Source organism: Corvus hawaiiensis, chromosome 6 (assembly GCF_020740725.1).
Source record: "Corvus hawaiiensis isolate bCorHaw1 chromosome 6, bCorHaw1.pri.cur, whole genome shotgun sequence".
Classification (NCBI taxonomy): domain Eukaryota; kingdom Metazoa; phylum Chordata; class Aves; order Passeriformes; family Corvidae; genus Corvus; species Corvus hawaiiensis.
This window is the reverse complement of record NC_063218.1, coordinates 13,732,483-13,756,846: the sequence shown is the minus strand read 5'-3', so window position 1 is coordinate 13,756,846 and position 24,364 is coordinate 13,732,483. Positions and strand designations below refer to the sequence as shown.

Here is a 24,364-nt window from a genome sequence, read left to right as displayed (position 1 = left end):
TGGTCTCAGGCTAGCAGCGTGGCCGGCTTGGGCGTGCCTCCGCTTCGGCGGGGAGAGGCAGCCAGGCGTGAGCTGGCAGCGGGTCGCGGGTGGGCTCGGTGGCAGCAGCGATGAAAAACGGTGTCACCGGGGCCCCCAAGAGCGGTGGGGCCAGACTCCTCCAGGACTCGCCACCGCCCCCTCAGGCTGTGTTCAAAAGGCACTAAACTCCCTCCATTCGTACTGTCCTGGGTCTGTCTAAAGCACGTCAGGAAGTTTCGGAATGCCGCTTTTTCGGCTTGGGGCTCTTCTAGCTGCAGCTGGAACCTGCAAGGGTCGGGTGGTGGGGCAGCCCAGCAGGCTTTGTCGGGGGGTCACTGCCGCTTCACTCGCGGCTTGTGCTGGGGCTGCCAGGGCCCGAAGTTGGCCTGGCCAGGGCGCGGAGCTGGTGCTGAGGGGCAGGCTGAGCCCTGCGGGGGCTGCTGATCTGGCACAGGGCTTGGAGCAGGCGGGCGCGAACGCTTCGCAACCTCCTCTCACAAAGCAGGTGCGGATGCCGCATTCTTGCAGCAGCACTTGCAGTGACTTGCGCTCTAGCGCACATGGTCACAGCCTCACTATGGCTGGGTAGCGAAGGGAAGGAGACATGGGCAGCGTACGCGGAGGTGCCGCTGTCCCCGTGCGTTCCAGAGTCTTCCCAGCTGCTACCACCCCCACTCTCGGTCTCAGCCATGTTGGAATGTGAGGTGGGCTGGTTTTCACGAGTGGGACCAATGATGGAGGGGACAGGGACACAGGAGGGAGATGCAGGATCAGCGGCTGGGAAGGGAGTCCTAGTGGAGGGAGGGGAGCCCAACGTGAACACACGAGCCAGAGCAAGTGGGGGATGGTGGGGGCTGGGTGCTGTAACGCAATCAGGCACTGACGGGAGAGCTGGGGGGGCGGACGCGGAGGGGATCTGAGCACAGGTGAAAAGCCCGCGACTGCCGGCACGTGGCCTCTGCCATGTTGAGGAGTAGAGGCAGGAGAATTAAAAATAAAGGTAGCAGCTGGGTTTGTGGGACCGGCCGTGCTGCCACCGTCTTGGAGCAAATTTAAAGTGGAAAAAAATAGGGAAATGGGTACAGGGAAGGAGTTTGGAGTAGAATCCTGGATGGCCTGGCCAGCACCACCCTGGGCAGGGAAAAAAGGAGATCAGGAGAGAGCAGGGAGTCGGTAGCAGCCCTGGGCCGTCTGGCAGAATCTCTCTTCTGGTCTCCCTTGAATCAGGGCAGAGGCAAAAGGGATGCAGGGAGAGGAAAGCGGCAAAGGGTTTTTTAAACTTGGTTAACGTTTCCCAACCGTTCCCCAAGACTATCAACAGCTTTTGCTAGCTTGTAAAGCAAATAACCTTCTCCTGACATAAACAACCATCGCACAAAGCATTTTAAATACTCAACTAACCACTGCTTAAATAACCACTGAACAAAATATTTTAAACCTTCCCTGGTGTAACGAAAATTCTCATGAACAAGGACTCTTAGAACTGGCAGAAAAGCTTCCCGCAGGAGACAGGAGAACTCGGTCCCCATCTCCCTCTCTTCCCAACCCTTGAGATAAAAGGAAATTAACAGAAAAGGATACAAAAGTGACCAATATTACCTTAGAGGGTCAAATAAAAATCTTGAGGGTGGTCCACCGACTTTAGACTCTTTTCCCATAAGGTTGTTGGTCTCCCCCGCCAAGCTCCTGATAATAATATAATATAAATATAAATTATAATATAAACTCAGAGGTTTCTTTGGGGCTATGGCTGCTCAAATGCAACTTAAATCCAGGAACTACTGGAGATGCGGTTGGGAATGGTCTGGGGCCCCACACTGGGCACCATTTAATACTGTCTCTGCCCAGCTCCAGGGGGGTCTGTGTGCACCCACAGAAGCACGGGTGGGTTCAGCGTTATAGTCGGTAGCAAAGAGTCGAGAAGGGCATTTGCGTGCGTTCTGGCAGGAGCATTTATTGCTCCTACACTGTCAGAAGTTGCGGAAGCAAATACCAACATGATCCCGAAACTCACAATTTTATCCGGGGGCGGGGAAAAGGTGGGACCAGGGAATGGGGACCAATGGGGAAGCTCTGGGGGAGTGATGAGGGGGTAGAGGCTCACAGCCAACTGGGGAATCCAAACTAGGATAGATTAACATAACAGACCAATGCATCCTGGGAGAAGCCTTTCTGGTCACCCTAACCTAGGTACTTGTGGTACTAGGGACTTGTCTTACTGAAAACGCTCTGTCCCTTGTAAGGTATGTTCATTGGCTACCACAATTTTTGGTTTGGCATTTTAGGTTTTACCAATTTCTTATTCTCACTTGTGGTGAATTTACCATCTCTTATATTTGCCATGTTAGAAAACTTGGTTTGTGATCAGCTTTGACTGTTGGCACTGCTTCTCACCAGTCATGCACTGACTTTTTCCCTAGGCAAAACACTTCAGTTGATATGGGCTCAGGGCAAAAAATGAGCTAATTTGTCTTTAGTGTATGTGAATCATGCCTTGCCTAAGATCAGTGTAAATCTGGGGTCATTTGTACCATGTGTAAAGCTCTCTTTATACCATTGGAGCATTGTCTGCATTAGAAGTTTATATTGCTGTAGTTACAACAGAGTAACTTCACCGGTGCAGGAGTCGATGTAATTAACGCAGGGGGCACAACGGCCCTACTGGCATTCCTTGTAATGAAGACTAAAGATGGAGCTTTCAAAAGTGCTGAAGTGACTTACAAACGTGACTTTCGTTGTACCATAGGTCAAGGATTCATTAATCACTCTTAAACCATGTCTACACGAGGAGATTTTATCCCTACCAGCCAGAGGACTGTAGTCATACGGCTGTATTAGTAGTACTGAAGTAGATCCATGATTTCAGATAAGAGACTCTATCAGAAGCGATTTTTATGGAACTTATCTAAATAACATATGCATCCATATAGCAGCAGTTGCGCCTCTTGAACTGAAACAGTACAACCCTCCATATGAACAAGCATTCGGGGATTTTGATAATACCACACCTTAACATTGTTGTTCCTCTTGCCAAATAGTCAGAGGTTTGGATCTGATCACATTTTATTAATGCTTTTTCAGAGGGATGAGGGAGGAATCTATAAACCACTGGTATTTGAAAGAAGATCTGAAGTCACACAGCTTACTAGTTTCCTTACAGACTAGTAGGCAGTTGGCCAGCTCTGTCCTCATTGGCAAACGTCACTTGAGTTACAGGGAATCCATATCCGGTTTCAAAGAAAGGGAGAGTTTTTGCAAGAAGATAATTTTATTTCTGCATGTTACTCTATTTCTGCTAACAGTGCTAGAAAAGCAAGATTATGGAGGTTGTGTGTTTAATACAAAAAGTAGATTTGCTGATATAACTGTTATTTGCAGTGTTTATGTTTAAATGTCCTTAAAAAAAACCCATCAAAATTTACAGATAGTAAGAGTGTGCAAATCAGAACACTTATCTTCTTTTTATAGACTAAAATCAAATTATTCCTCGCATTTTTCTCAGTTACAGAATATTAGATTGCAGTGTCTGGAAGTTACTTGCTTTCTTGAAGAGGGCATATTCCCAAACTAAAATACTGTATCAAGACTTTTTGATTTTTTTTTTTTTAAATTTTCAGCAATTATTATCTGTCCTGCTGTATTAACATTGTACCATTCCTAAACCTACCCATGGCAGCAGAAAGTAGCTCATTTCACAATCAGATTCTTAATTAATTACCTTGTAGCCTGCTATCTTAAAAATATAGGTCGAAAAATGGTATGTTAACCTTTTAATTTTTTTTTAACCTAATAAAATAACCAACTTGTGTTGTGACCTGTAATTCTGAATCTGATTGAGTTTTCAATATACTGTAATTCACAGATTTTCTCCCCTCTAGCACTAGGTTTGTATCTGTCACATGGTTTTCAGTGTTCCTAATGAGCTGTTAACAAGCTGTCAATTACTTATGCAAATGAGGCAAGCAGAAATGGAGGGGTTGCTATACCTAGAGTTAAAGTGTGCTACCTCGGATTGTTACGAAATAAATCATTTCAGTTTTAATAGCTGTCTGTGCCCATGTGGCTTGTGTCATGTAGGCACTTTTTCATTATATTATTTACCCAGCAATAAAATGCTGCAGGGGACTTTGGGGTGATTAAAAATTTGAGGGGGGGAGGGGAACTCGCACAAGTGACTTCATTCTTTGCTGCTTTGCACCTTCTGCTCTTCTTGGGTTGGGGCTATGAGGCTACAAGCTGTCAGGTGCCCTTAGCCCTGTGGAAATCAATGACAATTCAAGACTTAAAGTCTGATCCTGCCAGACTATCTAATGACGGGCCTTGCCAAGGTATGTAATGGAGCCTCATGAATATATAAAGAGTGGAACTAGGAGCTGAAATCTTGAATTTTGGAGAGAAGAGCACATTGTTTTGTATGTATTCTCATCCTCCTAAGAGCTTTCTACACAAAGTTCGGGCAGAAGAAATTTTGGACTTTTACTTGTGTAATTCAGATAGGAATTCTTTCCTCCTTGGTAAAGTCAATGAAATTTTGCCTTCAAATTCTCTTTCCCTTTGCTTTAGCTTTCAATTGATTCTTACTGTAAAACATTTTGTGATATTTTGTATGAAGAATGTTATATAAAATGAAATTGCATTGTATTTATGACCAGCACTATAATAACAGTCTATCAGTGTTTCCATTATAAGCCCCTATAGTTGAGAGCTTTAAAACTCACCCATAAAAATTCACTCAGGATTGCAGCATGGTCTACAAATGATAAACAAATCCTTTTACCTATTTTTGCGTTAGAATATGTGAAATCAAGACTGAAAATTCAAAGAATGGGAGGTTTCCTCTCATTTAAGTATGTATATGTATGTGTATATATATATGTATACATTTAAAAGATAGGACAGAAGCATTTTTTCCATTATTTAAGAAAATGTTACCAAAAAAATCTAGGAAAGTGAAGGGATCACATTGTTTTGTTCCAGCCCATACCTAATCAATTGGTGCTTGATAAATCTGCTGGCAGGATCAGGCTCAGACTCCTGAACTGACACTGATTTCAGCAGGGTAGGGACATCTCATGGGCGGGAGTCCTGTAGACAGCCCCAACCCAAGAGCAGAAGGTGCAAACCATAAATAAAGTCGCCTGAGCAAATTCCCCTCCCTCCTCAACTTTTTAATCACCCCTGCAGCATTTTATTGCTGGGTAAATTTGCACATTCAGCTAACTCAGCCGAAAGGTCATTGGCATAGGTACTTTTCTTCTGTCCTTATGTCCATTATATTTAAGGTTCAGGGACCTGAATTTGTGCATGCTGAAGCCAGGAAACCTGGTGTGAAGCAGAGAGAAGTGTTCTGGTAGGAAGCCAGAAAGAGAAGAATTTGAGAGATATAATGACATGAAAATCAGTAAATAGAAGTGAATTAAATAAAAATCAAGAATGCCTTTTCAGATGGGAGAAACCCCAAAGAAACAGTCTGTGAGAGAATTAGTAGGCTAAGTCTTTCACTGATCAATCCCAATGGAAGCTTTCTGGTCAAAATGTCAGTGGTAACTTTATTTTCTGCTGGTATGTACAATAATCCTTTTGTTCCATCTGCAAACACTAGGGGGTAAATTTTTAGCATGATGCTTAGGGATTTAGCTGTAGGACTCCCATTAACGATAATGGGAATCATGTAGCTTGAGCACTCTGCATCGTGCTGAATATTTACCCCTCAGTTCAGAGCACTCTCTCGTTGAATTTTTAATTATATTTACAGATAAATTCCATAACCAAATATCATCAGCTCTCAAGCAGATTGTTTTATTAAAAGGTGCAGATTTCCAACTTCATTTTGAGCTGCAACCTACAGTGATTGGTTTAGCAGCTGAGTAATTTTTTTAAAGTGTCTATTTAATAATGCCTGATTTGTCAGCTTCAGAGCATTTGGGAGAAAATAAATATTAGAAAGCATCCCACCCTGCATACATGTGCCAGAGGAATGCAAAATGTGAATATTCTATCTTGTACTGAGCTTTCAAAAGGTGTGTCATGATGCAGCAAGCTCTTTCTGGGAAATACTGCTTCTGCATAAATCTGTGGTTAAAATCAGTAGCAGTATACAAACACTCAGCACTAATATGACACAGGTTTTATTTGCATTTGTAAAGATAAACAATAGGAGTCAAAAAAGTTAGGAAATTTGCCCAAGGCCAAAAGGGTTCATGTAAGAGAGGATATTAGAAATCAAAAGTCCCTTGCTTCTATACTTACATCAAAATCTAACACCAGCATAAACAGGTATAGAGGAGGTGTACCCATGCTGATCTGCTTAGCTACCCTCTGAGACATACTTCCACTTGCTTTTGCAGCTCTTAATTCCTGAAGTAGCCACATCCAGCTCTGTTGAGACCCTGTTGAAATGTCCTGTGAAGTAAGAATGTTTCTGCTGGTTTATTTCATGTTTGTCTAGCAGAGACATTAGAGATACTACTCTTTGTTTTAAGATATGGGTGAGATTAATCTCTTTTCAGGTATTTTCTAAAGGATACTTAAAGTTAGTGATGGAGGGCTGAGGTGTTGCTATTTTTATGGTGCAGCTATTCCAGGGGCCCCCATGCCAGGCTTCAGCTGCTGTCAGCAGAGGTGTTATGAATAAAAGCACAAATTGTAGCATCATTTTATTGCCACTCATGACTGATACATGTCACCTTGACTTGTACCAGAGGACTAGACTGACACACAGCAATCCTGAGATCAAAAATGCACTAAGATGTTTTGACTGAGCCTTGTTGTCCACTCCAGTTTCTCTCCACACAATATTTAGGTATCCTCAGCTGAAACAGTATTTTTAAAGTGTGTGACCATAAAAGCTTGCCTGCGTAAGAGGCTGCCTTTGAAGATGTTTTTGTTACTCTATAAATGGACCCAAGAAATCCATAAACTGAAAATTTCTGGATCAATCAATGCACAGGAACTGTCCTGATGTGAAAGTGCATGCTTTGACTCCTGGGGGAGTGTGGTGATTTCTGCTAAAGGAATACCTGACTTGAGAGCACAGACCCTCCCAGGGTATGTTCATGCTTAATCCTTTCAATTCACACTGCAACCACCAAAGTTCAGATAAAAAACACAGGCTGCTTCCTTATCTTTTCCAGTAACCTACCAGTGAGGGAAGAAGAGCTGCAGTGCCTCTGTGTGCTCCTAGAGTTCGAGTTTGCAGTCCCACAGTTCCTACTGGAGTGGGACTGGTGGAATGATCATTTGACTTTGGTAGAACATACCTGAATACCTATCTCCATTCATGGCATCACTCTAGAATCAGGACTGATTCCCTTTCAAAGTCAGTGGAAATCCCTATTATGGTTGATAGCCTAAGATAAAACCAGAATATCCTTTGGAAAAAAAAAAAGAATAGTGATCAGTCTTCTTCCTACTGTTAGTGATTGACAGTGCAAGACAATGGCAGAACTTCCACAATATTTTTCCCAGGAAAACTTTTTTTTTGTATGCTAATCTTATATCTGAATATATACCCTAATCGTAGTATTCATATCTCTGCCCTTGGTAATCATCAGCCCATCCCTAATGTTTCTTTTGTTCAGAAAAGGTAAACTCTTCTCACTTTTCAGCAGCAGATTATACAAAGGGAACTTTATGGTATATATTACACTCACAAAGCAGTTTTCTCCATCTTGCAATCACTTAAAAAAAAAAAAAAAACAACTTTCTTATCTCATCTTCCTTCCTGCATGAATGTCTGAGATAATCAATGAAGTTCCTGTGTAGAGAATAAATTGAGCTCGAATGGCTCCTCTTAAACTGTACAATCAAAGAAAGAGGAGGTTTTTGCTGATGATTTTGATATTCAGTTTAACTTTCTTCACGAGGCTGTCAGCTCAGTGAAAGTGAGGTCAATCTGACCACACTCTTCCTAAAGGATCCTCTTCTGAGCCATCTACTTGAGTATGCATCTCCTGACAAATCAATGGGAGAATCGAGAGGTATGCACTTTTCCCAGAAACCTGGGGGCTGATTGTCCTTTGCTGTGCATCTTATGCAGTCATTTAGGTGAGTTCAGCATGGGCGTGAGACAGTGCCTGATAGCAATAGTGCTGTTTAGCATCTGCATCCTGGTGAGACAAATGCCTGCCTGAAGATGCAGGACAACAGATACAGACATGAGTCCTACAACATGAAAAAAATTCAGATCACGGCAAGTACAGGGGAATATGGGCACTCGCATGTACATATGCACAGAAACAAGTTCAGTGAAAGGGTGGTAAATGAGTGACAATTTTAAACTAAATTTCTGAAGTCTCTGATTTAGAAATCTGAGCTTTTTACAGGACAGGTGTTGGGAAGCAAGCACTAAGCACTTACAGAGACCAGGAAACCTACCCTTCCCTCTTTCAGTGTAATTTTGCATTTCTTGACCATGAGCACTTGGTAAAAGCTCTGGAATAGGGGCTGTTGATCTCCTGTGAAGTTATAGCATAGTGGGACTGCTGCACAACAGCAACACAAGTAAGTATAATGAATGTGACTAGAAGTCCCCTCAGATGTTCTTTTGCTAAATTTTCCAGATGCAGACAATTTTCTCAGGAGTGAGCAACAGTTGTTTGAACCAGTTCAGATCTGTCTCTAGAGTTACTGCCCTCAGACATTTACCATCACGGGCCTTTCCTGCTCAAGATGAGAAAGGAACTGTAGAGAAGGAAGAAAACCCAAGAGCAGACCTGGAGTGTTCTGGTCAGCTTTAGAGAGTTTCTTAAAATTCTTAACTAGTGTTACTGAATCTGCGCTTTGCACTTAGGCCTGAGAGGTTTTGTTGGTGAATCAGATTCATCTGTTCACGGACAAACCCTTGGCCCTCATCCTCCCCCTTTCCTCCCACAAGTTCTCTTCTGAGCTTGTGTGCATCCTGACATGAAATGAAGTGATGCATATGAGAATAAGGATATTACATCCTGGGTAATATCCATTATGTTGCTCTCTATTAGCTCTCAATTCTTGGGAGTGCATTACTGCATTATTTCTTTTGTGCCAATGCTATTCCATCAAGGCCAGTGCTGTTTTACTCAGTTGTATCAATGATTTCTTCTACAGCGGCCTAGACAATATGCTGTAATATATATTACACTATGTGATTTTTAAATCAGCCTTGCAAATATATTCTAAAAATTTTGCAGCTCTTCAGTCAAATCCTATTGTCCATCATTCCTAATGATGATTACTGGTTAGCAGAAAAAAAAAAAGAAGTGACTTTTATACACATAAAAGAGTGAGTGAACACAATTCTTTAGGAAGCTTAGGAATGAGAATCTTGCTTTGACCCATACTGTAGAAAGTTTTTCTCTTGTTCTGTAAAAAGGGAATCAAAATACATTACATAATTTTGGAATTGTATATGTTACAGTACGAAAGTTTTAAAGAGTTACATGTGAATTGAAAAACATATTTCCGCTTATGCTGAATTACAATTGTATTCAGAATTTTTTTAATCTGAAAAAATGAATTAAAGTTTATTCCTTCAGTTTTAAGAGCACGAACACAATGCTACTTTTCTGTTTCATGAATGCAATTTTAGACAGCTAAGATCACATTTCTCTTTTAGAAATGCTACGACATTTTAAAATAATGTTCATACTTAGAATGATTTCAAAGCTCTATTTAAAAAAAAAAAAAAAAAAGTTTCTCCCTCTCCATGTTTAAGTTCTTCCCAGGAAAAGTTGTCATTGCTGCAGTGCTCTTGAAATTTCTTTGTATCCCATACTAGCAGTGAAAAATGCTAATGTACAGTTGTTTTTCATGGCAATGTGTATTTTCTAGTCGAACTTTCTATGAATGGTGAGTGATACTCATTGACCTAAAAAGTCTCAAGCCATGTTCAGGGGACAGCCCGATGCAGACGGTGTGTGTAGCCAATCCGTCACTCAGAAGCAGAGAGGGCAAGGCTGTTTTGTTACTCAGCAAAACTTGGAGGGGAGTGGAGCATTCTCAGTTCTGCTTGCACCATTTCCAGCTGCCTGGGGGTTGCTCTGGTTTGTGCTAGAAAACCTGGAGTGTGTTCTATGGTTCCTAGGCAAAGCTGCAGCACATTAGACATGCCCAGAGAGAAAAGGGCCCTGGCACCCTGTGGGTGGAAGTGCTCTGTCCCAGCTGAGATTTTCTCTGGCTTTTCTTACCTCTGCTCCATGCCTCTGGGCAGTGAGTGCAAGGGGCAGGCACAGGAGAGGTGGTATTTCTGAGTAGCCACGTTAAACAGGGCTGAATTTAGGATGTGCAGGACTCAGGCCTGATTCCCTGTTGTGGGCCAGGCTCCACTCCTCAAGCCTGAGTGGGTGTAGTTTCGGAAGCTCCCTGCAGTCAGAGGGTGAGTTCTGACCATTCACTCAGTCAGCCCATGCTATTTTTTTTGTATTTGGAATACTTTTCTACTCAAAGGTAGGACTCACCTACCTTTTCATACTAAATTTTCACTTAGTATTTAACTGTATTGTGGCCAAAACAATGCTGTATGTTTATTTGAGAGATGAAGCTTAAGAATGGAATCACAGTAAGAGAAAAGAGGGCTGGAAGAAGAGAGGACTGATGCTGGTAGGGATAGGTGAAGAGCAGGAGGGATGCAGGATATTTATCAGAAAGACCAAGATGAAAGGCGTGTAAATCCAGTTAACAGCTTGAAAACAGGTAGCCACATTAAAGGAAGTGGAAATAAAGTCAATTAGTGGCAGGACACATTAGTTGAGGGTGTCAGATGGTGAATGGCAACTAATTTGATATAGTCTAATCACACAGTTTGGCTATTTCATTACCAAATTGAGATCCAACCATTGCTTTTCAGGGCAATCACTTCAGAAAAGAGGGTAGCTGGAATTATCATGAGATCTGATCCATTCCTTAATTGAAATTAATTTTAAATAACTGTATCAGTTACCAATAAGTAAATAGTTGCTTAAATGTGCTGTGAAATATGGCTATTCAGGGAAGCTGGGGATGCAGGAACAAGGACTGGGGACTAAGGTAAGCTGTGAATGTGCTTGTGAGCTTCACATTCCTGTGCACCAGGAGTGAGCGTGTAGAGACACTTCCCTGTGTCTCCTGTACAGGCTCTTAGTCTCTCTATTGACACTCACTTTCCATTGACAGTTGCTCCCATTTGGATGAAATGTGTTGTGAATGCCAAGAAGCAGCTCACTTTTTAGTGACCAGGTAGTAGAGATATATTGATACATGTCTGAATGTTATTATGTGCCTTGTACAGCTTTGTAAGAGGCTGGGCAGCCTCTCTAGCACTGTTTACTGTCTGGCATTAACGGGAGTAGATGGTTAGGGGACAACAAGAGGAAACAGGAGACATATAAAGTGATTTTTTTTTACTGACAATCAATGGTTTAGCAATTTCCTGAATCAGAGGTTATATCCAGACTTAGGAAGCTATGCTCTACAAATTTCTCTAATCTTTTCAAATCTATTAGTTTTTTGGTCTCTTATAATCATGTTGCAGCTGAAAATTTATACAATTATGTGCTGTGGGGAAAAATGTTTTAAACATCTGTTGTAAATGTGGTTCTTGCTCACTTCATTGGGTGCTGTTTCCTTCTGGATAATGTGGGAAGAGGAATAATCAGTGCCTGTGCTGGGCAGTCTGTGACCTTACACATCTCTCTCAAGACTTCCTCAATGTCATGGGTTAGCTAGCCTAGACTCGGAAGTGATGTTCTCGCAAAGGAGTGCTTACAGTTTTCCCCATGACCTGACAGAACCTATCAGCTGGCCAGTTTGAATATGGACAATTCTTTAAGCCACTTAAAATTGTGACCGCCTCTGTGATCCACACTTAAGAATAGACAAACTTCCCCCCCAAGCTCTCTCTCGTTTCCAGCGCTGGGACAGGTGGCTGCGGGCCCCGTGCAGGGGCCAGCGGGCCCGGCCCAGGCCCTGCTTGGGCCAGGCCGGGGCAGGCCATGGCCATCCTGGAGCTGATGGGCCCTGTTCCACCTGTGGACCCGCCCCTCCCCCCATAGCCCTGCTGTGGGCAGCCTGAGCGGCTCAGCTTCCCCCCCCCCCCCACTTCGATAAGCCACATTCCAGCTGCAAGGCCAAGGTGAGATTAACCCTTTTAGTGCTGTGAAGAGCTGAAAACCTGAAGGAAGAGAAAGAGGAGATGCTTAAAGCTGAAATTCTGTTGTGAATCTGTGATATATCAGAGTATCTCGTTGTAATTTCATGAAGATATGGGGGGTGGAGTGTTCAACTCGTAAGCAAAAGCACCTGCGCTGAGATAGGCAGATACTGACGCAGCTGTAATTTCATGAGAAGTTTGGACAGGGAGAGATGGAAGCGATGAGGACTTTTGCTCCAAATGGGAAAGGAGAAAGCCTCAGTTCCTAGAGATGCTCCCAGAGATAGTCCTAAAGATGAAGATGAGGAAGACCCTTTGCTCCCATGGAAGGAGAAGGGCCTCTATTCTTAGAGATGAAATGCTCCCAGAGATGACTGTAGAGAACTTTTGTTTCTGAACGGCTCAACCTTAAAATTGTACCCCAAAAGACTTCAAGAGTGGACCCTCGAAAGCAGTTGTGGGAAAAGCTGCAAGTTGGGGGAAGGGACTCACAGTCCTAAATGGACTGAACAAAGTTATTTGGAAGTGGGCCGCTATCTCGTTGTGATAATGTGTTCATAGCATGGGCAAGAGAGACTCCTCTTCCTAAATGGACTGAACAAGGTTATTATGGAAGTGGTAACAGACTGAACATCTCAAGGGTTGTCTTTTTACATTGTCAGTGGGAGAAGGGAGAAAGGTGGGGGGAGGAGAAGAGTTCTGAAGGTGTGGTATAATTTTTTTTCTTCTTTTAGGTCTGTTAATAAACTTCTTTATATTCTTTCAAGTTTGGTGCCTGCTTTGCGTTTCTCCTAATTCTTATCTCGCAGAAGATAAACAGTAATGAGTATTTTGGACCAAACCACTACACTAAATTGGTGTTTCTGCCCAGTTACAAACCCAACCTGCTACACTCAATCACCTATCTTCTTCACTAAAAAATGTAAATTTCTCACATATCCTTTGTTCTCAGACATACCTCCATTCCTTCTATATTTTCTAGCTGTTTGTATATTTGATGACTGAGTTCAGGCTTCAAGGTTTTCCTCCCTCTGCGTCATTTGCCCATCCAGTTATTGTTGGTATATACACTGCAGGAATAGAAGGGACGTTCAGGGGAAGAGGGCTTCTCTGGCAATCTTGCCATTGCATTCCCAAAAGCATTTTGCCCTTTTTGAAGCTTACCTCAAGGCTGGACACAGAAAAAAACCTGCCCATGTCATGGGCTGTTTTTCTAGTGTCTGTGATTGGTTAGTGGAACATGAGAGCACAGTGTGTATCTCCTTCAAAGGACCTATTTGATGCTACACTGTCTGCAATCATGTGGGTCATGATTCAGCATGAGGTTACCCATCTTTGGGCAGAGATACAGCCTCAGTGAGATGCTTTGAGTTAGGCGTGTGCTTAACTATGCTAAATTGTTGTAAACCGCTGATGTAAAAGGCAGGCATGGGATCAGAGAGAAGAGAAAGTTATCATTCCTGCTTGCTAGCACATATCATAAGTGCAGATCATGCCAAACTTACACTTTAGAGAAACAGAAAATCACTCCCCGAATGCCTTTATGTATAAGGGAGCTGCTTCAGTTTGCACTAGAGTTTAAATGAAATCTAAGTCCTTTTTCTTTGCAAGTAGAAATATCAGCTGGGAACAAAGGAACAAGTAAAGGAAATAGCCTAGGCAATTTTTGCAAAGAATTTTTGTCTTTGGGTTGGTCTAGGGATCATCAGGATTGGACCTTAGCACCAGCCACCTCCAGCAGACTGCAATGGCTCTGCCTTTAATACACTTCCACCTCTGTGTGTTATACAGCCGTAATACTGAACACACGAGACAGACAGATGCCCTGAGGCATTCTCCGTAAAAACTTTCATATCACAATGGAACTGAGCGTACCATTGTAACACCACGTCTCCTCTTCTTCACGGTAAGAATTTTTCTGAAAACCAGGCAATGTCATAGAAATGTTATAATAGACACATCCAGAATATATGGGTGAGTTAGTTGTCCCCAGTGATATATTTAAGCTGTTCTTTCTGCTATACATAGAGCAGGTTAAATATAATTAACGTTGGTCAAAGGGTCCTTTTACTTTACATAGTTTATGAATGTATTACCTCAATTATCAGGAAGGAAAAAAAGGGAAAGCATATTTCTTAACATCTGCTGGTATAAGCTCCTCTAAGTAATTTCCATCGCAACATGCGTTTTTGGTCTCCGAGAAACATGAATATTTTCTCTGTCCTTAAATCCCATAACTGTTTTATTGGTACATTAAGAAATGTAAATAATCATTCCCCCTCCCTGTAATAAATTAGACACAACCTGTCTAGCTCTGAAAATTAACATTTCAATATCTTCAGTCACACAATGACATCATATCAATATTTAAAATCATTTTATGCATGTATTCCAGGTTGTCCAACTTCATTAGGGGCATTCATCAGCCCTCCGGCTACAGTGTATTCCCATTGGAGTTGTAGGCCTCAGGCCCTACCAAACAGAAATTTAAACTAACTTGCCTTTTTAATTCACATTATTCTCAAATATTCTCTTTTTTAACCCCCTGCCATGACTAAGGTGTTTAGACTTGGCTGTGATTTTGTACATATCAACATTTAACAGAAAAAAAATCCCCATTTTTATGTCAAAACTAGAGTACATGTAAATAATTGTTTTTCTCCTTTAATTTCCCTCCCCTTTCCCCATCCATCATTAGCACAGTAATAACTGTGCTTCTTTTAATGCTCTATGCTAACTTAATAATTTGAGCTACAGGTTGATAGGAGTATGGGCTTGTTGGGGTTTTCTGTTTAAAAATGTACAAACATTTCAAATATAATAAGTTTCATTCTTTTTCTTTCTTTCTCCTTCCAAAACAATAAAAAAAACCCGCTTTATCTATTTTTCATACATCTAAGAATGTGCAGCATGAATACATTTCCCTGCTAGTGGCATCAAGCATTGTTGTATTAGTATAAAACTTTTTTCCCCCAAAAGAACCCCCAGACAAACAAGCCAGTCTTCCCATTGTTCTGATCTATAGGATGACTATGGATCTGCTCCCCAGGATGTTTAGTGACCTTCAAAATTCCTGGGTAAAAGTCACACATACTACACAGAACAGGAAAAAGAATTATGATATCAAAATTTTTTCTTTGCTACTGGCCAGAGAGGGTAGCTTTGGCTGAAGCCTCTCATTTACCCTCCCATATATGTGGAAAGTGACAACTAGTCATCATCTACTTTTTATACTTCTAGAAAAAAGCAGGTGCTGTCTCTTCTGTCAAAGTCCTGGATACCTTACCCATCCAGCAAAACTCTGAGGCTCAGTTTCTGAAATCCACAAAAAACGTCACCTTCTAAAACCACTATTCAGTGAGTTGTGGGCTTCCATGAAACTGTACCTTACCACAGGGTAGAAGCAGCTTGAAGTACTCCCTCTGCAGCCCAGAAAGCTCCACAGTGTTGTGTTTGGGCGGTTTTGTTGGTTGGTTGGTTTTTGTTGTTGTTGTTTTTCTTTTTTTAAACCTAATTATTATCAGATTACCCCTTCGAAAGTACCAGGAAAATGTCTCACTTTCCATCTGTGAGGTGCTCTGTGTCATTCTGTCTCCTGTTCTAGTTGGATTATCCTTATTGAGGTGGAGTCTGCTGTGCCAGATGTCTGCACTTATGGTCTTTATCTCGAGGACAATCCTAGAGAAGAGACCTGCTGATGGCAGCCACCCAGCCTGTGAAGACAGACTAGAGTCTGCTTGTTTTCTATCTGCAATTAACTGACAACCTGACCATGGAAGAGTTGGAGCTGTGGAAGGGGTTTGTGTCCTTTGGAACTTCTGGCAGGTACTTTGCAATAAATGAGTTTGCTTTCTTCCTGGAGACCATGTCATGGTGTGGCCCCTTCCTTGCAGACTCCAGGACAGGCTGCCTTGGAGACAGAACCTATTCTCCCAACATTCTGAAAGGACAAGCTAATCCTAACATTTCCATTACCATCCAGGCCATATCCACAGATGTGAAAATAAGAGCTATGAAAGAGATGTTGGAGACAGGGAATGCCCCTGGCTGTTTAAACAGAACGCTGAGAAAGCTGATGGTGATGGTGGTGAAAACACAGCCAAGATTAGATCTCTGAGAGCTATTGCAGTAAATTATATAAATAAGAATAAAAACAACAGAGGAAGACAAGGGGAATAGGGCATGTGAAATGACTGCAGTAAGGAATGGGGTGTCAGAAGAAGACTGAGAACTGAGCTGGGAAGGAAAAAGAATCACCATCACAGGGGATGAAGAGAGAAAACAATGGATAAAGAGGAAGAGATAAAGAGGAAAGGGCAAAGAATAGAAAGAATAGAAAGGAGGGGACATGGGAATGCAAAGTAATGAAAAGAGGTAGAATATAAGAAAAACTGGAGAGCTACTTAAACTACAAAAATTCCAAAACTGAAGCTAGGGGAGAATAAAGAGGAGGGAAAAGAAAAAGTAAAAAAAATAAAAAAAAGGCCCAGTAAAGAAATAAATGTAGAAAATATATTTAAAATTAAAAGAAAAAAATTAAAAAGAGAAAGCAATTCTATGGAGATACAGAATGTGAGTGGGGAATTAAGATTACTTTTCTATTTTGTAAAGTACTGGAAACCTGCCCAAGAAAATGGCTGTATAAAAATTTGTCATTATTGTTGGTTATTTATTGCTCCTTTCTTATGATGCAGACTACACTGATGTAGCTATATTCAGGACTTGGAAGAGGATGGTGCCACTTTAGATACTAGTTGAAATAATAGGCCTCTTTATTTTCAGACAGATTCTGATTTTCCTTTATGGCTGTGGCATCCTTGTAACTGCAACCTGCATAATGCAGGTCAAAGAAGTTTGCTGGACTAATGAAAGAACGTTTTCCTCTAGGTCTTTGGCTCCACGTCCCCTCCCTGCCTGGACAGGTATATCTCACACATATAACACCTGTATGCATCACTGATAAGTCTCTCCCTCTGTGAGTTGTAGATATCATGGGGAGTAGTGTTTTGGGTCAGGCTGGAAGTACGTTGAGAGAGGAAGGAACGTGGGGAAGGTTGCAGAATGCTAGACTGTGCTGAGCCTGCCTATGGCCAGGCCTTTTTGCTCTCTCATTTTCGTGAACATATCATTCATTCATAAATTTTTAAAGGGGAAAGAATCATTGTTTAATGAACTTTTGTGAAGAAAACTGAGCAAGGGAGAAGAGAAAAGAAACACCGTGAGCTCCTTACTCCCTAGACTTGTGACCTGCATAACTCCAACAATTGTGTTATTTAGACAGCCTTCATCTTTAGCCAACATTAAATTTGTATGCTCCCACATGGTTGAGTTGCTACTTTTTTTTTATCCATGCAGCTGGGATTCTCTGAGGAAACATGATGGGTCAGGAGGAGGAGGGGAGGCGAGGACAGCCATCTCCAAAATGCGGTAGATGTGCCTTTCTGGCTCTACACTGGTTGCACTCAGGCAAGCTGACGGGAATCGGCGGTGGCAGCCATGCGAATGAGGTCAGAGTTGGTTCCTCCGTGGCTTTTTTATTCTTCCGAGCACTCTGAAAATGTGGGTGTGCATGTTAAAACTGCCCTGTGAGGCAGCTCTGACATGTGGGGCTGCCTGGCACAAACACAGCACATAATAACACAAAGTATTTGGCAGCGTTACAGGGCTAATCTTTACGTAACTGTTCCCGAACAACTTCTCTAGCGTGCTGAGCACAAACAAGCTTTCCATCAGCCTTCGGCTGCATGCAGATTGTCTTGTGTCACCTGCTTCGCTGATGAGCAATACTGGCTCTGGCCATGGCAAGGAAAACCTTCTTTTGCATTCGGAACTGACTCCCTAAATTGTGTCCTTGTTTTCCAAGTCTATTCATGAACCATAGGCGTGTTTGTCAAGAATGTCCACTTTTACAGAATTTTCTATCTTAAGCACAAATGTATGCTGAAAATTATGATGTGGCCTGTTTTCAGAAGAGCAGTGGGAAAACAGGGCCTGATTTTTCAATGGTTGCCCCTCTGTTAACTTAAGCTAGGAGGAGGGATGTCTTTTGTAGTTAAGCCACTGGAGCAAGACTTCAGTAACCTGAGACTGGAATTGGAACCCTGTTAACTTAAGCTAGGAGGAGGGATGTCTTTTGTAGTTAAGCCACTGGAGCAAGACTTCAGTAACCTGAGACTGGAATTGGAATGTTTCATTCTACCTACCCTTCACCCCTCATGTCAGCTTTCAATGTAAGCTCTTTATGATCATTTCTTATGGTTTTGTTGCCTGATTCAATGGGGTCTGGTCTCCATGAAGACTTTTTTACTACAGACAGCACCACCAGGGCACACCTTGACAATAACAAAATCAGGGAAAGAAAATAAAGGCTGGATCTTCCCTTGCATCTTTGATCAGTGCTGGTAATGGGTCTCCTCCTCTTGCATGAAGTCAATCAGGTGCAAACCTTTTCTTTGGCTGGAAGAATATGAGTGTTTTTAGCTTTCTTCCCCAACCTCAGGTACCACCATCCATCTGCCCAGTACCCACCCAGAGCCACCTCCCCACCCACAACACTCCTTGGTTTGGGTGCTCTTTTCACTCAGTGCTGCGCAGCCACAACACATGTGCTGCTGCGCAGCAAAGCCATGTGGCAGATATATAAAAGTATGTATGTTTCTGAATGCTGGAAGAGAGCCCTAATTCTGTTGGCAGCGAAGCTGACTCTCCTTCTTTCCTCGGAGCGGGGCCCGCTGCATTCCTCGGTCCCACAGACATAAACCCTCACTGGATTTCTCCCAGGGTGGCGGCAGGCTGCCAGCCTGCAACTTCACCCTCAGCACTTGCTCCAGGAGGGGCAACGCCTCTGTCTCGATGCTCAGGGAGCCTGAACTCCCTGCTCCAGGCTTATCTCACTCTCTCCAATCTGGCTTCGGTCTACCAAGAGCCCCTGTCCTGGTTCTTGGTTTAATCTTAGCTGGTGAGGAAAGGTTCCATCCCAGGAGGGAGGCAGAGCACAGGGAGATTGCCAGACCCAAATGTTCCACAGTTGCAAAGATGGTTTCTAAATACTGAACTTTAAAAATAATTTGGCTTGCATGTGGAGTGGTGAGAAAGGGGAGATCTTTCTATTTGCCTGCTGGGATTTGGAGTCTATAGTTTTCTGGGGACACATTTCCAAGTTTTTATAACCAACTATAGGGGCTAGAAAACACTCTCATGTTAAATGAAAGCTGAAATTCTCCCTAGTCCTACACACTGACGATCTGGAGCTTCAACCCTGACTAAATCACAACAACATCTTTAGAATCAGCCCATGCAAGATGTCTCTCACCAAAGAAAGAAAAATCCATACAGAAAGAGTTGTTAAGGAGTCCTGAGCAAGTGCAGCTGTTAAGGGAGCAGTCACTAAGATACAACCAGGAAGGAGGAGAGGCATCCTCTGTGATGTGAAGGAAGTTCATGCAGCCAAAGGTGAGGAGATAGGGTCACCATGGTCTATTCCCAAGACCACCCTAGTGCTCCAGCAGTGTATTGATTTGTGGATCTCTGCAAAGCACACAGACCAGGTCAGAGATGTCCCTACGATTCTTTTTCCTCCCTTGAACGTATGGATTTTTTCTTCTCTCACCTACTTTTTTCTCTATTTCGCTTTCACTTTTCCTGTGTTTCAAGGCAGGAGGCTGTTAGTGTTATTTTAATTATTCTCCTTTTGTTTTAAATAGGGCTTAATTTTTAAATCATTTGTGAGTTTGCCTACAGTGATAAAATGCTTTTTGATTTGCTTCCAAAAAGAAATATTTGCTAAAAAAAACCCCCAAAAAATGGAAGTGCTTCATCCTTTCCAAATGCAATGCTTCACTTTTTTTTTTTTCCCTCTTTTTTTTTTAATAAGAGCACTTCATTTTGGAAGTGAATAGGGTGCTCTGGGAACGGGCACTGCAGACCAATTTAGATTTCCTAGATTGCTTCAATAATCTGAAGAGTACTCCAGTAATTTTTAACTATTCTCCACCACATGTCTTCAAACCCATTCATTTTTTAACTGAAGTGACTATACTTAGGACAAACTCTGCTGTTCATTTGAAATTGTATTCTGCGTATCCATAGGCTTCAAATTCCAATATAGAAACTTAATACAATATTTTGCTGTAAGATTGTTACCACTTAATGCCATAACATTATTAGTCAACATTTTTTATGCACTGCTCCTTGTCTGAAGCAGGGCCGTGTCACCACAGCCAGTTGGCTGCAGGAGACTAACCCATAATTAGGCAAGACAATCTTTACATTTTGGATTTTTTCATCCCAGGCTTTCTTCTGCATTCAGCCTTGAGATTCAGTTTGTTTTATGGCTTTTTAATCCAAAGATCAAAATGTTTTTGCAGATAGTTAAAACACCACCTTTATGGCACACATATTTTCAGTTTGGGTAGGGAGTGAAATGCATCAGTAAGGATCTCACAGAGCATCATCAGTGGCAGAGGCAGGAAATAGTAAAACATGAGCAATTTTAATCCTTTTCTTCCTTCCTGTTGCACACACTCCACTTGTGTCATATAGGGTACACCCCTTCCTGGCACTTTTACTACTGTATCTAGACTGTTAGTTGTTGCTGTTCTTCAGGAAGTAGTTATATTTCAAACACCACCCAGAAGAGAAAGCTCATGAGCTGTCTGTTGAGGATTTCATGCCCTAATTCCTCCCACCTTTACCTTGCATATAAAAAGTAGTTATTCTTAGTTCATATTTCTATAAAAGCATGTCTGCATTTCTAAGAAATACAAGCATATTGTTCCAGGGAGGCTCTATGCTGCCTTAACTAATTAAAGCTTAACTGTGGGGCAGTGCTTATACATTGCAGTCCACCAAATGTCTTATTCTATCACAATTGAGCATTAAAATGGTTGGAAGGTGGCACAGTTTACATTTATCTGCTGCTGGCATGTTTTTTTGCTAAATGAGTGCCCATCTTTCACACAAGGTATTAAGAGGGCACAAAGGATGCATGAACATGCCCTGGACTGTGACCTCTGTGGCAGTCCCGTGGTGCTCCTGGGGAAACAGCTGCCCTAAGGCTGGTTTTGCAGTGTCTTTATCCTTGCAGGGAGTAGTTTGGTGATGCATTAGCAAGAATGTTCTGGAGACACTATAGCTAAAACCATGTTATATTGTCTTGCCAGTTTTAAATGAAGGGGGTCAACACTATGTATGTATATATAGCCTTAGAGGCCAAAGCTTGTGGTATGAATTAAGGACTTTTTGAGATTGCTCATGATCCTAATGACAAACTAGACTTGAGATTTAGACTCCAGAATATGTCCCAAGTAATTTTGAACCTATTTTGCCATTTTATTCAGCTGAATTTTGCAGTTTTCAACTGCTACTGAGAATTTCAATGAAAAAATAGGCTATCAGAGTATGAATAATTGACAGACAGAGAAAAATATTGTAAACATAAAAATGCTGTTACCATTTAACAATTACTAATGCAGTCTGAGTAGGAAACTCATGCTTTCTTTTCAGGAATTTTGTAGACATAGATTTGTTCTGTACTAGGTATTTTCTGTTCTTATCTTACAAGACTTTTTTTCTAAATTTAATGTTTCAAGGAAAGAAAGAGCTCTAGAGGAAAGATAGATTGAGAATACAGAACTTGAACTTCTGTGGTATCAGGATGTCAGCTGCATACTTCCTCTGCCTGGCTGTCCCTCCTTGCTGGGAAGACTGTGCTGTTGTCAGTGTAGCACTTCTTGAATGAAATACTAACTTGGTCTTGTCCACTTACAAAACCGAAAGATCTCCCAGCTTAAAGAGTGGTGTCTTAATCAATTTCTGACTGGGAGATTGCATTCTCCTTACTTACATTCCCTGAAATTTCAATTGGATGCAATCTTTTTCTTCACTTAGAGCCATCCTTTTTTTATGTGTTAAGTGCTTGCTCTGTTTCAACTCTGATGGAGCTGATTTTCAAGAATAGAAATTTCATCATCTACACAGACCTTTGTGCTCTTTTGAAAAAAAATCTCATATCTATTAAAGATACGCTCTCACTTGTTTACTACAACATAGTGGCATTAATAAGAGAGAGACAGAACAATGATTTCACATAGTTCAATTAATCTCGAAGAAGAAATCAAATGAGTTATAGTTGCTCAGTCAATTCTTCATATAAATATTAAGATAATATAACTGTTAAATTATATTTCCTATACTTCTTCTTCTAAGATTGAAGACATAAATTCAGAAAACAAACCACAGTATTTTCCCTGTATGATTAGCTTTGCAGGACTCGATCTTCTTTTAATTTGGCTTTTTTTTTTTTTTTTTTCTTTTAGTACTGTACCTTAAATGAAGCAACTTTATAGGCCAGAGTTTCCTTCTGAAAGTTGTATGTGGAGGCAGCATTTGCTAACATAATGCTGTATTATAATTCATCCTTGCACCTGTCCAGTTAGCCATAGATCCACCCAAGCATACGATATAGTGTAGGAGGATTCCATTCTGCAAGATTAAATCTTCAGTTAAATGAACCTAAAGTGGCTTAGGGAGTGTATGGCAAGATACTTCATTGAGAATAAGCTGAAGAGAAGAGAGTGAGGAGGGGATGAGCATGTCTACAACCTAGACACAACTCTATGTATTTCATACTGATTTCCTTGTTATTTCTAAGTCATAGGTATATTTTTAACTTAATATATAAAATAGGAATAACCTCTGTCTATGCCGTAGAAGTACATGAGTCTATATCTCAAATGCAAAACAAGAGTCAGTCCTTCCTGCTAGACACATTCATGTCCCCTGAAGTATCAGTAGACTCAGAATTATTAGGGGTCAGGTAGCAACTTCAATACAAATAAACAGAGGACACTGTCTTCCAATTTCTCAAAAATAGGTAGAAAGATAGAGAAACTACAGGAAATTAATCAACATTAACTCCCCAAATGATGCCTCATTTTTAAATGTCTGCTCTATCTTTAACTGTCTCTCTCCAGTTACAGGGTATTGGAACTAAATGAGAAAAACCTGATGGAGTCTGTGCAGACTTTGAGATGTCTTCCATAGGGGGATAGTTTAAATGATACGGGTTCCAACATGGATTTCCTCATTGTCTCCATCTTTGAAAATACTCCAGACCTGACTGGAAAAGGTCCTAAGCAACCTGCTCCAGTTGGCTCTGCTTGGACCATGGGGTTGGACTGGTTGATCTCCAGAGGTCCTTATCAGACTCAACTCTCCTGAGATTTGGTGACCATCAGTGGTGAGAATGATGGAACTAAGGGATAAAATGGAAAGCCTTTCCTAGCTTTCATTTTGTTTTCATTTTGACAGGGTCTGTTACAGTTTGCACCAAGGTTTCCCAGTCAGACTCAATCAGAAGTGCTGGGAGAAAAGAGATGATCATATCTGAGTGAATCTAGTCAGAAATGGTCCCATAAAGAGGAGGGGACATATGAGGTGGGAGGGGGAAGAGAAAAAGTGCCAGAAAGATAGGAAGAGGGACACAAAGCGGAACTAAAGCTCAGTTTGGGGGAAGGGACCTGGTTGCTGGGTGGTGTTACACATGGCTGGTTTTCTCAAGCAAGGATTGCTACAGAAAATTTGGGAATCACTGGTCCACGATACACAGGCTTTGTTGGCTGAGTTGTACCAGAGGAAAAATACACATTGGCAAAAGGAGTCTTTTTTCTTCAACTACCTTTTTGAGTGGCATAAGCCATGCCAGCAAAGGGATTCTTACATCTATACAGAGGGTGTTGCTCGCATATCTATATCAATTAAGGGTGTGATTTTTTTCATGCTTGTGACTGAAACAGCTTTGTCAACAACACTTTATAATTTAGACCTGGCTTGAGAGCTGTCCTGGCTCTCAAGCAACTGCAGAATGTTGCGAATTTTAGAGTGAACTCATATATTGTTGGCAAAGAAATAAAAGGACACAAATGCAGCAGAGTAATTTTGAATAGATTTTTTTATTGTTATTCACAGCACACAGAGAACTTTTTTGTTTGGAAAGGTGGTGACTGAAGAAGCAAAAATAGCAGCTGTGCAGCTTCATGGCAGGACATCCACTGAAATATAGGCTTTCTTCGTAATCAAAAGCCGAAAGGTTTCTGTTATGACCATATCCTAGCTAGAATGGGCTTGTGATATAGCTGGACTGTCAGGCACTTCCATTGGAAGCTAAGTTTACACTGGTACAAAAAGCTGATAAACTGATACAACTTTCTGAACAAGATAAGTATAGAGCAGAAGTACTCC

At 41.6% G+C, this 24,364-nt stretch overlaps 1 long non-coding RNA gene across 4 annotated transcripts in view; it reads left to right on the top strand.

Moving 5' to 3' along the window:
* The window catches only part of LOC125328122, an 89,384-nt gene that overhangs the window by 36,315 nt on the left and 28,705 nt on the right, over window positions 1-24,364 (top strand). The window contains exon 1 of one of the 4 annotated variants that reach the window (XR_007204542.1): window positions 19,563-19,710. The exons of the other annotated variants lie outside the window; for them this stretch is intronic. This is a non-coding gene — a long non-coding RNA (uncharacterized LOC125328122). Of the gene's footprint in view, window positions 1-19,562; window positions 19,711-24,364 lie in introns of those variants that run through there. 4 annotated transcript variants of the gene reach the window in all.